The sequence below is a fragment of the Oncorhynchus tshawytscha genome, linkage group LG18 (genome assembly GCF_018296145.1).
Source record: "Oncorhynchus tshawytscha isolate Ot180627B linkage group LG18, Otsh_v2.0, whole genome shotgun sequence".
Classification (NCBI taxonomy): Eukaryota; Metazoa; Chordata; class Actinopteri; order Salmoniformes; family Salmonidae; genus Oncorhynchus; species Oncorhynchus tshawytscha.
In genome coordinates, this window is record NC_056446.1 from 531,184 (window position 1) to 544,997 (window position 13,814).

The 13,814-nt window shown below is 42.9% G+C and overlaps 1 protein-coding gene across 4 annotated transcripts in view; it reads left to right on the forward strand.

Moving 5' to 3' along the window:
* LOC112223798 (MAP/microtubule affinity-regulating kinase 3-like) overlaps positions 1-13,814 on the forward strand; it is a 142,826-nt gene that overhangs the window by 21,975 nt on the left and 107,037 nt on the right. The window lies entirely within an intron of this gene.

Below are 13,814 nucleotides of genomic sequence, written 5' to 3' on the forward strand. Positions count from 1 at the left end.
GAGTTGCAGCGATGAGACAAGACTGTAACTACTACCAATTGGATACCATGAAATTGGGGAGAAAAAAATATAAATAATAAATCTTCACACTGCTAAAAGGTAGGCTATAAAGAGAAAAGGACAAGACTCCAACTCTGCTTCCCAAACTACATCTAGTATATCGGATGATATAGTCCAGTAATACAGAAAGCCTAATGTAAAATGGGCCACCTATTTCTCAAGTTATTTTACAAAATTTGATATTGCCTATAGGGCGCAAAATTGCTGGGACCATGGCTGACAAGTGAGCTGTATCACATTCGTCTAAAATAACATTGCAGGACAGCGGTTTGGTTTGGGACCAGCTCTTCCAGTAGTGGGTGGGAGTCGGTAGTGTGGTATGAAAAACTGCAGGAGCGGGTAGGAGCGGGATGAAGAAATCCGTCCCATGCAGACATCGTAAGCACGAGCTGACAATATTTTTGACTGCTGTCATATCGACACTAATTTGAAATATAATGCCATTGTTGCTTTTGTGCTGATTTTCACTATTTATCAAGCACACTTGGCGCTTATAATGATGTTTAGGCTACTGTTTTCAACACTTGACCGTGTGTTTTGCTGACTGTGCGTCTTTGGTATTTTGTACACTATTTTAAAATCCAAATAACATTTTAGTGTTCAAAGACATATGGTTTCTGTTTCCTAGTTGGAACAAAAGCACTCCAAATAAAATTCACTGACCAGTTTGTTTTCACCTATAGCCTACAGTTATAAACGAATGAAAATGCAATTTAATTTTTTTTTTTTTTACTAAAATAAATTCTGTTACTTGACACCTTCATGAACACAAATGACTATTTTTGCAATAGCATATATGAAATATATGAATTACACCTGTTAGCAGTCAGAATGGCAGCTTGAAGGGCAGGTCCCTCAAGGCCCTGCGGTTCTAATGATAAGTGACTGATTGACCAGTGTGGTTTCAGTGTCCGTGCCCTCTGGATGGGGTTTGATAGATGAGATTGTTAAACTAGTTTGCTTAAAGGCCAGTTTCCCACAGATTAAGCTCAGTCCCCGGAGTGCTAGGGTAAGTCTGTTATATCTGGTGTAATTCTCCTGTCTTATCTGGTGTCCTGTGTGAATGTAAGTATGCTCCCTCGAATTCTCTCCCTCTCCTCCCGGAGGACCTAAAACCTAGGATCATGCCTCAGGACTATCTGGCCTGGCTACCCCCAGTCCACCTGGTCGTGCTGGTACTCCAGTTTCAACTGTTCTGACTGCGGGCTATAGAACCTTGACCTGTTTCACCGGACGTGCTACCCTGTCCCGAACTTGCTGTTTTCGACTCTCTCTCTACCGCATCTACTGTCTCGACCTCTGAATGCTCGGCTATGAAAAGCCAACTGACATTTACTCCTGAGGTACTGACCACTCTCTACAACCACTGTGATTATTATTTGATCCTGCTAGTCATCTATAAACGTTTCAACATCTTGAAGAACAATCTGGCCTTAATTGTCGTGTACTCGTATCTCCAACCGGCACAGCCAGAAGAGGACTGGCCACCCCTCAGAGCCTGGGTCCTCTAGGAGCCTCTTAAAGAATAAGTTAGAGGTCTGTGAGAGACAGAAATCTTGCTTGTTTGTAGGTGACCAAATACTTATTTCCACCATAATTTGCAAATAAATTCATTAAAAATCCTACAATGTGATTTTCTGGATTTTTTTTCTCATTTTGTCATAGTTGAAGTGTACCTATGATGAAAATTACAGGCCTCTCTCATCTTTTTAAGTGGGAGAACTTGCACAATTGGTGGCTGACTAAATACTTTTTTGCCCCACTGTACATAATACTGCAGTGGATCTCTTCCTCATGGACTGCACAAGGTTTGCCAGTACTTGCTGGGGGGAATGGCCCTAACCCTCACCCTCTGATCAAACAGGTCCCAGATGTTCTCAATGGGATTGAGATCCGGGCTCTTCGCTGGCCATGGCAGAACACTGACATTCCTGTCTTGCAGGAAATCACGCACAGAACGAGCAGTATGGCTGGTGGCATTGTCATGCTGGAAGGTCATGTAAGGATGAGCCTGCAGGAAGGGTACCGAGGGAGGAGGATGCAATTTATTTTGCTGGCCACATCTGCAGTCCTCATGTCTTCTTGCAGCATGCCTATGGCACGTTCACGCAGATGAGCAGGGACCCTGGGCATCTTTCTTTTGGTGTTTTTCAATCAGTAGAAAGGCCTCTTTAGTGTCCTAAGGATTTAATAACTGTGACCTTAATAACTGTGACCATCTGTAAGCTGTTAGTGTGACCGTTCCACAGGGTCATGTTCATTAATTGTTTATGGTTCATTGAACAAGCATGGGAAACAGTGTTTAACTTTGTTAGCATACTGGTTTTTGTCCGAAATTTTGGATGACTAAAGTAAACTGCCTGTTACTCAGGCCCAGAAGCTAGGATATGCATATACTTGGTAGCATTGGATAGAAACCACTCTTGAGTATAACAGAACTGATATGGCAGGCGAAAACCCAAGGAATGCTTTTCTTTGAGGTCACAGGCAATTTCAGTGCTTGCCTAATTGAAATACAAATATATAGGACCCAGATTGCAGTTCCTATGGCTTCCACAAGATGTCAAATCTTTAGAAAGGGTTTCAGGCTTGTTTTTTGAAAAATTAACAAGTAGTTGGAAGAACTACAACTTGTCTCTCATTAGAAAAGTGCTCTTGTTGAATGAGGTGCGCGCTCTTCAGTATTTATGTTCCCTATTGAGCATACTTGTCACTCCCTGGTCTAAGTATTTTGTGTTTTTCTTCATGTATTGGGTCAGGCCAGGGTGTGGCATGGGGTTTTTGTATTGTGGTGTGTTTTGTCTTGGGGTTTTGGTGTGTATGTATTGGGATTGTAGCTAGTGGGGTTATCTAGCAAAGTCTATGGCTGTCTGGAGTGGTTCTCAATCAGAGGCAGGTGTTTATCGTTGTCTCTGATTGGGAACCATATTTAGGCAGCCATATTCTTTGAGTTTGTCGTGGGTGATTGTCCTTAGTGTCCTTGTTCCTGTCTTTGTTAGTTTTCACAAGTATAGGCTGTTTCGGTTTTCGTTTCGTTCATTACGTTCTTTGTTTTGTAGTGTTTGTGTTAATTCGTGTTTACGTTGTTCATTAAACATGGATCGCAATCTACACGCTGCATTTTGGTCCGATTCTCCTTCACACCTAGAAAACCGTAACAATACTATTCTCAGTCTTAAATATTGTCATTTATTTTAGATATTAGAGTACCTGAGTATTAATTTGAAACATCGTTTGACTTGTTTGGATGAACTTTACTGGTAACTTTTTGGATTCGTTTGTATGCATGTTGAAAGAGAGAATTACTGAGATCATTGGCGCCAACTAAACAGACCTTTTTGGATATAAAGGACTTTATCGAACAAAACAACCATTGTACAGCTGGGAACCTTGGGATTGCAAAAAGAGGAAGATCTTCGAAAGGTAAGTGATTTAATCGCTATTTGTGATTTTGTGACGCCTGTGCTGGTTGAAAAGTATTTTGGTGTGGGGTGCTGTTCTCAGATAATCGCATGTTATGCTTTTGCCGTAAAGCCTTTTTGAAATCTGACAATGCGGTTGGATTAACAAGAAGTTAAGCTTTTAAATGATGTATGACACTTGTATTTCCATGAGTGTTTTAATATTACGATTTTTGTATTTTGAATTTCGCGCTCTGTAATTTCACGGGATGTTGTCGTAGGTGTCCAGCTAGCAGTTCATGCGCCAATAGAGGTTTAACCTTTTCACAAGTACAAACAAATGTTTGATCATTCTACAGTGGTCCCTGCAGCGTACGCTCAAACTGGTTTGACTAGAACGTCCAGTTTCCATTGCTGCAACAGTCAGCATTTGAGCTAGCCACAAACATTTTGCATTAAAGCTGTCCTTACAAAGCTATGCCCTGAATATGACCAGTTTATGTTTGGATGCAATCTTCTGACATTCACAGAAGTAACGACAGCATAACACAATCATCCAAACCGGAAAATGTAGGCTACATCCTAGCGCTAACTGAGGAAAGATTGACATTACACAAGCGGTCATATTTAGATTAGATATCTTTCTGACAGAAACAACTCGCTGACAGAAACAACTATATGAATTGGCTAATAGCGATTTACTATTTAAAATGCATCACATCACGGTTGAGCTCACCATTGATCAAAATAATTGAGTAAAACACTTTCTAGAAAACAAAAGTAATCCATCATGGGTAGTGTTTGCGCACCTCCATTTAGTTTTTTTCTAGTCAACCAAAGATAATAAGAGGAGACCTAGATGAGTTTTCTCTGTTTGCAGTGTGTATATTGAAAGGGGTGTGTTGTTTCCAATCATTCACGTCCCTTCATTCACTTCCGGAAGTTTACTTGAAAGATGAGTGAACCATTCCTTCACCTCATAACATCTTTGGTCTGACAGACGTTTACGTGACACCAAGAATGCATTGTATAATGTCAACAAACAGCGCCACACATAGCTGGCAAATAGCTTAACATGAGCTCATTATAATCAGTACAACCTTCAAAAAGGTATTTTACACACATCATAGGTGTCCATTACGATCTATCATCGGAATGCATTATTTCTCACCAGTACTTGAAAACAAGTGAATAAAACTGTAAATGCATTATGCTCCATACATACGGTGTGCTACATTAGAAATGACAACACGACATACAGAAAATAAGGCACTTCGACAGGAACCCGTACATGTCCAGAGTTTATTTGTAAGGAGAACAATAACAATGAAGACCATGCGAACGCCAGCCCGATAATGTGCCAGTTCATGTAAAACTGTCTGTGTGAAAAGGTTGATACAATAGGTAGGTTAACGCATAGAAAGCAGAAAGATGACCATTTCCAAATAATCTCTGACCTCTCGCTTGCAGCATGAAAAATGCAGACTGTGCCGCAGTCATAGAACCTACAGGTCCTGAGGGCATCCCACAGGAATGCAACCCTCTAGTGTGCGTTTTCACACAATGGAATCAGTTGGATTTCACAGTCGACACACATCTTTGCCACTTTCACAAACTTAACACACTTCCTAAAAGCTCGTCGCTTGCGGGTGACAGGCACTGACTCCTCCTTGGGAGCTGTGAGCAATTTGGCTCGTGCAAAGGCTCACGTGGAATCTTTGCTGCTGCCCTCACCCACCTGCTCAGCATTCAACACCATAGTCTCCTCCAAGTTCAAGTGTCTGGGACTGAACACCTCCCTCTGCAACTGGATCCGGGACTTCCTGGCAGTAAGGGTGGGCAACAACACATCTGCCACGGGGGCCCCTCAGCGGTGTGCTTAGTCCCCTCCTGTTCACCTACCACTGTGTGGCCGTGCATGACTTCATTAAGTTTGCTGACGACAATGGCGGAAGGACTGATCACCGATGATGATAAGGTCCGACCATGGCGGTGTGGTGCCAGGACAGCAACCTCTCCCTCAATGTCAGTAAAATAAAGGAGCTGGTCATGATAGTTTTGGGGGGTGGGGGTCACTTCAGAATGCAAAAACAGGAATGCTCTCATATGTTCTCCATTGACTGCAAGTTCACAAATAGAACAGAGGGCAATGGTGGTCTATTTGCTTGGTCTCGTCAGGATGCCACCTCGCTTGCCACACTTTCGCTGCTGCTTCCTCTTTCGAGTCCAGGTGATTAGGGCCTGGTCCCATGAAAGCAGAAAATACAGAGCTGCCGCCTCGTTGAAGTAAACATTTTCACCCAAATCGGTAATCTGATGTCCAGAAGCAGTTTTGGGTCTTAGGAACTGATTGCGGAGACATTATGTCCAAAAGTTAAGATCTGCATCAAAAACCACACAAAATAACAGAATTGGTCAGGAGCCTGCAAAACAGTGACTATCCACTGCAGCGCTATCCTAGATTAAAATATACTAAAAACCCAGACAACTCAGACAATTAGCACCTTAGTTTGTACAGCAAAAACAATGTCATCCCTCCATCCTTACCTCCCCTCTTACGCTCAGTTTTTCACAGACTCGTTCACTGTAGCTATTTTTATTTGCATCGGTGTGACCTCTTATGTAATTGGTGGGAGGAGAACCCCGCTGCCGAGTCAGTCGATATTCCTGCTTTTAGAAGGGAGGGGTTTTATTAAGACCTGGGCCGGGGCACCGGGGATAGGGAAGTATACTCGTGAAACCCCTCAAACACCATAAGGGGTCTGCTAGAGGTGTGGTGAAGTCCCATTTACCTGGGCGTTATGAGCTAATCAGGATGTGGGGGTGGAAGGAGGGGATTAGAAGGATATTGGTCAGAGTTGTTGGGCAGAAGAATAGTTTTCCAGCTTTGGTAGATAACAGCAGACAACTACAATACTGATGTTATCTCTAAATTAGTGTTAAATACACAGTTTATTTTCTAGTCAGCTTCTCTGTTAGCTCCTATCAATATAGTGGTTTCACATTCAAAATGTTTTCACATTGGATTGAAATGAGTGTTTCCACAATCTCTATTATTCCACTAATATGAGGCCATATTCAATCCAACCTGGCAACAGTGAATGCCTGGGGAAAGACAAAACAATAGTCTGCCTGTGCTGCAATAATGCATGTTTCAATTTACATAATCAGTAAGAGAATGATGTGTGAAACAACAAAAAGTTACCCAATTGGGTGTTCATTCACCTTCCTCACAGTACGGAAAGAGAATGTTTTTGTCCAATCGATGAAACGGCACTTTTGATTGAAAAACACCATTTAGTGAATCCCAACTCCTGAACATACTGGCAGTTACCCTATTGATGAGCAGGTACTATGTAGGTGTATCCCACAAATCGCTGAGAACAGTTTTGGGAGGGACTGTGGGGCTGCAGTTAGCGATGCCTCATGAATGCTTCCCCCGGAGCGATCAGGGTTGTCTGGCGGCCCCTATGTGGTCCTGTCCCATTTACTTTTGTCAGGCAGTGACCTCATTGGCGTTGACATCAGCCAGTAGCAGAAAGGGACTGTTGCTGTTACGTCTTGGCTGCTCCATTTGTTTACTCATCTGTGGAGCTATTGTGTCTGGACTCTGTTTACTCATCTGTGGAGCTATTGTGTCTGGACTCGACATCGCATTTTCATAAGGTCTGAGCGAGCTGTCTCGCTTTTGCACATTTCACTCTTTTGGGGGTGGGGGTCACTTTAGATTCAAAATGCTTTCATAGGATTTTAGGATGAGGAGCCAGCCAAATTAATTCTATGCCTCTGGTACCATTTTAAAGAAATGAGCTTCTACAGTGAAATGTGGAACGGTCCCCTCCCACTTTATCTTTGAGATCCACAGACGCCCATCATGCCAGGGCTCTGCAAAGATTTATAGTGTGTCTTTGTATCTCCACCATTACTCAATGTCCTCCTAGTGTTCCTTGCTGATATGTGTTCTGCAGACTGAGTCACCGGGTGTTCTGTATCACGGTGGGTTGCAGACAGTTTTCCTATCAGGTTGGAAAATTCCACCAGGGCATGTGCTAGAGGAGAAGAGAGATTATTTTGGGGTATTCCGAAATGTGACTTTCTCCAGCCACAAAATTTACCAATTGTGTTGTATTAGCTTTGCAAGAATGTAAAGTAAATAAGTAGGCCTAACATACCTCTTACTAGGGGTAGAGCAGGCCGTAAGTCGTTCCTCTCTCTGGCACTCTGAGGCACGCTGCCATCAGATGTTACTGGAACATCTCCTTTCCTGTTTTTCTTGCTCTAGGAGACATTTTCTTTTTGCCTTGCAATATAATAATACTTTTTTTCTTCCCCCTTCCACTTCATAGTGCAGCTTTAGAAATCGAACCCCGGGCCGTTTTAAACCATCTCGTGCCACCTTTCGAACTGTTTATGCGACTCATTACTCAGCATTGTAATGGGAGTGTTATTGTTTTATGTTTGGGTCAGCTCGACTGAGACGTTGTCGCACTGCACATATTTTCTTTCCAAATAATTTATTTCTGTCAGGCATTTGACCTCGGAAGTGCTCATGTCCGGGTTGTATTTGAGGGGTCAATCCAGGCGACAGTCAGAGGCTGGGGGGGCTATGGCTGGTTTCAATCCCTCCAGCCACCTGTCCCTCCATGACCCCAAGCAGACAGGCAGCCTTACAGGCAACACTCACTCCCACACCCACGCCACCGAGCCAGTCTGCTTCCTTCCTCTCAGGCCCTGTTTGTGAAGTGATATGTCACCCGGCGATGTGGGTGTTTTTTTTAAATCATCCTCAAACAAGTCATTTCAGCAAGGGTGGGGGTTGGGTGACTATAACCCCCTGACTGAAATGAATTCCTGCTGGGGTTCGTATGAGCAATGGAGTGCAACAATACCCAGAGCTACAGACCATTTTTCTTCTTCCCTTTATTACATTGTCCCTTGCCTTGAATGGGTAAACCTTGTCTTTAGGGCCGCCTCCCTGTTATGCAGAGATATTTGTGCTGGACGGTACAATAGGTGCCTAGTTCATATTTCCGTAGGATCTTGTTATTTCCTCCCCTGAAGCTAGGTCACTTCAAACGACTGGGGTGAAACAAGAAAACACCAACTTCTCGACCAACAGACTCCAATGCAGACCAAATAAACTATGTAAATGAGTTCAGCTGGACTTTAACACAATATTGATCCATCTTATTGTGTGTATGGAACTGGTAAGATACTGTGGAGGCATATGAATGGTCTCCCCCGGCTAAGGCTCCTGTGTGTTTTAACACGATTTAACACGGTCTCAAAGAGTGGTATGTGCTTATAGACCTGGGAGCGTCCACTGGACCACAGACTCTGCACTTTTGTGTGTTCAGTAGTCTTTTTGGGGACTGTTTATTTCCTGCAGTGCATCTTGGGTGCAGCAAATTGGGTCACGGGTGGATGCATGTCTCGTTTTTGCTCCTCCGCATCTCTTTTCCCATTCGCCTAGTTCAGCATACGCTGGCCCTGTTGGAGTACTTTTAACATACACTGAACAAAAATATAGAAACGCAAAATGTAAAGTGTTGGTCCCATGTTTCATGAGCTGAAAAAAAGATCATACGCACAAGAAACGTATTTCTCTCATTGTGTGCACATATTTGTTTACATCCCTGTTAGTGAGCATTTCTCCTTTGCCAAGGTAATCCATCCAACTGACAGGTGTGGCATATCAATAAGCTGATTACGAAGCTGATTAAGCAGCATGATCATTACACAGGTGCACCTTGTGCTGGAGACAAAAGGTCACTTTAAAATGTGCAGTTTTTTTTGTCAAATAACATTACCACAGATGTCTCAAGTTTTGAGGGAGTGTTCAATTGGCACGCTGACTGCAGGAATGTCCACCAGAATGTTGAATGTAGTGTGAACATTGAAGGCAATGTGTATTGGAAGAGATTTCTGAATGTTCTTCACCCAGCATACACCCCTCCAACCAGACATGCTTTACCTACTCATTTGCTGGATGCAGAGTCCAACAGTGGTCAAGTGAAGGTCAAGCAAATCATAGAGAAAGCAGACTGTATTACAATCATCTCTGATTGGTGGTCGAATGTTTGTGGGCAAGGAATAATTAACAACATCATCTCCACCCCTCAACCAGTATTCTACAAGAGCACAGACACAAGGGACAACACACACCAGTCTCTACATTGCAGATGAGCGAAGGCAGTCATCAATGACCTTGGACCACAGAAGGTATTTGCACTGGTGACAGACAATGCTGTGAACATGAATGCTGCTTGGTGTAAAGTGGAGAAGTCCTACCCTCACATCACACCCATTGGCTGTGCTGCTCATGCATTGAATCTGCTCCTCAAGGACATCATGGCACTGAAAAAAATGGATACACTCTACAAGAGAGTCAAGGAAATGGTTAGGTATATGAAGGGTCATCAAGTTATAGCAGCAATCTACCTCACCAAGAGGTAGATATGGACAGCCCTATCAAGAGGATCCTCCTGGATGATGTATTTAGGGAGAGCGTGGTAAGCAGCCTGAACCTCCTGAAACCTATAGCAGTAGCCATTGCACAGATTGAGGGAGACAATGCCATCCTGTCTGATGTTCAGATTCTGCTTGCAGATTTAAGAGAAGAAATCCGTACTGCCCTGCCCACTTCACTGTTTCTCCAAGCAGAGGAAACTGCAGTTCTGAAGTACATCAAAAAGCATGAAGACTTCTGCCTGAAGCCCATACACGCCGCAGCATACATGTTGGACCCCAAGTGTGCTGGCAAGAGCATCCTGTCTGGTGCAGAGATCAACAAGGCCTGTGGTGTCATCGCTACTGTGTCTCGCCACCTTGGCCTGGATGAGGGCAACGATCTTGGCAGTCTGGCAAAGTACACTTCCAAGCAAGGGCTTTGGGATGGAGATGCAATATGCCAGTCGTGCCAACATATATCATCAGCCTCCTGGTGGAATAGACTTTGTGGATCTGAGGCTCTTTCACCTGTTGCCTCCATCTTCCAAGTCTCACCAACATCAGCCGGCTCAGAGCGCAACTGGTTCTTGTTTGGGAACACACACACACCAAAGCACGCAACAGGCTGACCAATACATGGGTTGAAAATGTGGCTGACGTCCGGGCAATTTGAGGCTTTTTGAGCCTAACAACGAGCCATCCTCAACAAGGTTGGAAAGTGACAGTGAAGATGAGGTCTGATGTTCAAGAGGTGGACATTGAGGAGGTCCAGGGAGAAGACATGGAAGCCTGAGAGGAAGACAACCAAAGCTTTAGTTTCTAGACTATCATTTTACAGATGTATGTTGAAAAGGTTTTTGGGAAATGCGATGGATCATTGGGGATCATTCAATATTCCCTTTTGTTGTTCAGTGAAATCATCCCATGTGAAGAGTTAATTCATTTAAATTAAAGTTCAATTCGTAACTATTTTTAAAATTTCTATTGGAAGGATTTAACCATTTGCAATTGTCTGTTTATGATAAGGTAAAAGGTTTGTTTCTGTCTCCATATGATATGTTAAATGCAAAGCTGTAATAAAGGCAAAGGGTGGCTACTTTGAATAATCTAAAATCTAAAATATGTTTTGATTTGTTAACTTTTGATTACTACATGATTCCATATGTGTTATTTCATAGTTTTATTGTCTTTGCTATTATTTTACAATGTAAAAATAAAGAAAAACCCTTGAATGAGTAGGTGTACAAACTTTTGACTTGTACTGTGTATGGATGACTTATAAAGCCAGGCACAGATAACAGCTAGGCTATTGACCTAATTAAGTTGGTTTCCTCTATCCTCCAATTTTCTTTGACAATTAGGCTAAGTCGAGGGCTTTTTCCTCGTCTCTGCTGCCTCGCCGCATTGTTCTCAATCCCAATATGCCGGTTAACTTTTCTATCATGCACATGGCATCATAAGGAAAGGCGCTAATTCTACGGTGCCCTGAAGGTTGTTTCAGAACTGCGGACAGAGACCTTATCCAACGCGGGAGAAAGCGCATTTGTTATAAAATAATATTAGATTGATTAGTGCTGCGCCATTAGTTTTGCACAATATAACCATATACAATTTCAGCATCCCATGTCTTAGAGTGATGGACTGTGCCCTCCCTGTGGCCGCGACAGTGGATTGGACCAATGTGACGGCGAAAATCAGACAGGTGTCTTGTGCACCATCAATTTTTAAAAATAGTAATTGGCTCGACTACAGAAATCTCGGTCAACCAACAGCCTATCAACCAAACAATCGACCAGTCTACTAAATGGGGTCATCCCTAGTACTGATCAACAACATTTGCATAGAAGTATCTTATTTTATAAAAATGCACGCTGTCTCTTTAACCTCTGGGATGTGTGGGACGGTAGCGTCCCACCTCGCCACCAGCCAGTGAAATTGCATGGGGCCAAATTCAAAACAACATAAATCCCATAATTACAATTCCTCAAACATACAAGTATTTTACACCATTTTAAAGATAAACGTCTTGTAAATCCAGCCACAGTGTCCTTTTTCAAATAGGCTTTACGGCGAAAGCACACCAAACGATTATGTTAGGTCAGCGCCAGGTCACAGAAAACCATACAGCAATTTTCCAGCCAAGGAGGCTCACAAAAAAATCAGAAATAGCGATTAAATTAATCACTAACCTTTGATCTTCATCAGATGGCACTCACAGGATTTCATGTTACACAATAAATGTGTGTTTTGTTTGATAAAGTGTGTTATGATCAAAAATGCATTGTCTCAAACAAAAATCCGGTGAAAGTGCAGAGAGCCACATCAAATTACAGAAATACTCATAATAAACATTGATAAAAAATACAAGCGTCATGCATGGAAATATAGATAAACTTCTCCTTAATTAATTAATTAATTTATTTTACCTTTATTTAACCAGGTAGGCAAGTTGAGAACAAGTTCTCATTTACAATTGCAACCTGGCCAAGATAAAGCAAAGCAGTTCGACAGATACAACGACACAGAGTTACACATGGAGTAAAACAAACATACAGTCAATAATACAGTATAAACAAGTCTATATACAATGTGAGCAAATGAGGTGAGGCAAAAAAGGCCATGGTGGCAAAGTAAATACAATATAGCAAGTAAAACACTGGAATGGTAGTTTTGCAATGGAAGAATGTGCAAAGTAGAAATAAAAATAATGGGGTGCAAAGGAGCAAAATAAATAAATAAATTAAATACAGTTGGGAAAGAGGTAGTTGTTTGGGCTAAATTATAGGTGGGCTATGTACAGGTGCAGTAATCTGTGAGCTGCTCTGACAGTTGGTGCTTAAAGCTAGTGAGGGAGATAAGTGTTTCCAGTTTCAGAGATTTTTGTAGTTCGTTCCAGTCATTGGCAGCAGAGAACTGGAAGGAGAGGCGGCCAAAGAAAGAATTGGTTTTGGGGGTGACTAGAGAGATATACCTGCTGGAGCGTGTGCTACAGGTGGGAGATGCTATGGTGACCAGCGAGCTGAGATAAGGGGGACTTTACCTAGCAGGGTCTTGTAGATGACATGGAGCCAGTGGGTTTGGCGACGAGTATGAAGCGAGGGCCAGCCAACGAGAGCGTACAGGTCGCAATGGTGGGTAGTATATGGGGCTTTGGTGACAAAACGGATTGCACTGTGATAGACTGCATCCAATTTGTTGAGTAGGGTATTGGAGGCTATTTTGTAAATGACATCGCCAAAGTCGAGGATTGGTAGGATGGTCAGTTTTACAAGGGTATGTTTGGCAGCATGAGTGAAGGATGCTTTGTTGCGAAATAGGAAGCCAATTCTAGATTTAACTTTGGATTGGAGATGTTTGATATGGGTCTGGAAGGAGAGTTTACAGTCTAACCAGACACCTAAGTATTTGTAGTTGTCCACGTATTCTAAGTCAGAGCCGTCCAGAGTAGTGATGTTGGACAGGCGGGTAGGTGCAGGTAGCGATCGGTTGAAGAGCATGCATTTAGTTTTACTTGTATTTAAGAGCAATTGGAGGCCACGGAAGGAGAGTTGTATGGCATTGAAGCTTGCCTGGAGGGTTGTTAACACAGTGTCCAAAGAAGGGCTGGAAGTATACAGAATGGTGTCGTCTGCGTAGAGGTGGATCAGAGACTCACCAGCAGCAAGAGCGACCTCATTGATGTATACAGAGAAGAGAGTTGGTCCAAGAATTGAACCCTGTGGCACCCCCATAGAGACTGCCAGAGGTCCGGACAGCAGACCCTCCGATTTGACACACTGAACTCTATCAGAGAAGTAGTTGGTGACCCAGGCGAGGCAATCATTTGAGAAACCAAGGCTTTCGAGTCTGCCGATGAGGATGTGGTGATTGACAGAGTCGAAAGCCTTGGCCAGATCAATGAAT